At 40.2% G+C, this 1,927-nt stretch overlaps 1 protein-coding gene across 3 annotated transcripts in view; it reads right to left on the reverse strand.

Annotated features, from left to right (window-relative positions):
• Positions 1 to 1,155, reverse strand: part of UBE3C (ubiquitin protein ligase E3C) — a 58,007-nt gene extending 56,852 nt beyond the window's left edge. For all 3 annotated transcript variants that reach the window (XM_025044880.1, XM_025044881.1, XM_025044879.1), the window contains exon 1: positions 1,016 to 1,155. The gene's annotated coding sequence lies outside the window, so the exon portion shown is untranslated. The remainder of the gene's footprint in view (positions 1 to 1,015) is intronic.
• Between the last annotated feature and the right edge of the window lie 772 nt (positions 1,156 to 1,927).

Below are 1,927 nucleotides of genomic sequence, written 5' to 3' on the forward strand. Positions count from 1 at the left end.
CCCGGCGGCGTCAGTTTTCTGCCTGCACAGAACCACCTGCTCCGGACACTTCGTGTGACAGTCACAGGACACACGGCTCCTCCCCCTCGGCAGGATGGTTTTAGGGCTCCTCCACGTCGTGTCATGTGTCTGTCCTTCGCTCCTGTTCATGGCCGCTTCCCGCCCCACTGTGCGGGTGACCCCGCGTTTTGTTTCCCCGTTTATTTAGCTCATGAACACGCGGGCCGTTGGGAACTACGCTGCGTGGACGCACACGCTCCAGGTTTTGCGTGGACAGACGGTTTCTACTTCTCTTGGATAATTAACATCTGAGGAACCGCCTGGCTATTTTCCGCAATGGCTACACCATTTCACAATCCCACCGACACGGTAAGATTATTTTTAAGTTTGAGTTTTAAATTTAAAAAGACTATAGACACCCCAAACATCTATTTTAAAGGTCACTTTCTTGTTTCGAAGCAGAAAACTCCAATTTTTATTGACTTGGGACTGTCTTCAGTGACCAAGCAAAAATATACATTCATCTTCATCATTATAACCACTGCAGCTACCACTGCTTGAGAGCCTACTACGTGCCAGCCCTGAGACATGTCGCACGCACTTGTACAATGGCCTTACATGTAAGTATTACTCTTGTTTTAAAGATGCAGAAACGGAAATTTCCGTAAAGATTAAATAATGCTGAAAAAGGTAAGAGAGAATTCAAACTCAGGAGCGACCCTACGATCTGGACTCCATCTTACCATGTGACACTGTTTCACATGTTTTTATGAATGCCACCTATTCTGGAGACTGCCATGTAGCCCATTTGTTCTACACTGGTTCCAGAATAAATGACTTACTGTAAAATCCAACAAATCCAGAAAATTGTCTAAAGCTTAATATATATGTACATGAATCTACATACATTACATCATACGCAACATACACATATCTACATAAAACAGTAAAACCAAGGCTTATTTAAATGCTATGGGCGACGCTCATCTAGAGAATATGACAAAACTGTTTTTACCTCTCTCTTTCTTCTTTCTTCCTGAGTACGATGTAAAAGAGAAGCCTTTTCTTCCTAAACACGAAGAGATATAAAAAATTACAGAATGTTTTGACCCAAAAAGGATTCTAAAGACCATCCCATCAAATTTTCTGACTCAACGGGCAGTCTGAGGCACAAGAGGTTACACGGTTGTCCAAGGTCACAGATCCAGTTAGAGTTGGTCTTTCAGGAGATTCCTAAGAACTCACACACGAAGTGACTTCAGGTAAAGCTGAGGAGATGCAAACAAGCCAGGCACTGGGCTAAGGCCAACACTGACTGTGATAATGGACCACGGCTTTGCAAAGGACAGCCCTCGGGGGAGGGTGGGCACCCTGAGCAAGAGGTCTGTTATTGCTGACAGACGCATGAGTCTATAATCATCTCGATAGAAATTTCAATGAAAAAGCAATTTCTTTACTGTTACCAAATTTAAAAAAATTTTTTTTTCATTCGAAATAAAACTAAAGTGTGAACAAAGTTACTTGGTATGTAGAAGGAACTAAATAATAAATGGGAAGGTTAAACATTTCAAGTAAAATAAAAATAATTAAAAGACAACCCTCCTCCCCCCAAAACTGTTCCAGTCTACAGCGTCGGAGCAAATTTAATCCAAAATAAAATTAAAAGTCCAAGATATTACATATGAATTGTTAGAAAAATTAATAAACTTAAATTTTTTAACAAAAACATACACCCCGCCAGAAGAATGTTAAAAAGCAAGTAATTATCAGTTTAAAATGTGAAGGAACACATGATGCATGGAAGGAAACATTTCTCACTGACAAAATTTAAAGCCACAGAGATATAATCTCCAGACATTTTCCACTGTAGAAAAGTTCATTTCTTGAATTTCAAATAAAAATCCTTTACCACATGTCCAAAGTCAGA

The sequence above is a fragment of the Pteropus alecto genome, unplaced genomic scaffold (genome assembly GCF_000325575.1).
Source record: "Pteropus alecto unplaced genomic scaffold, ASM32557v1 scaffold320, whole genome shotgun sequence".
NCBI lineage: Eukaryota > Metazoa > Chordata > Mammalia > Chiroptera > Pteropodidae > Pteropus > Pteropus alecto.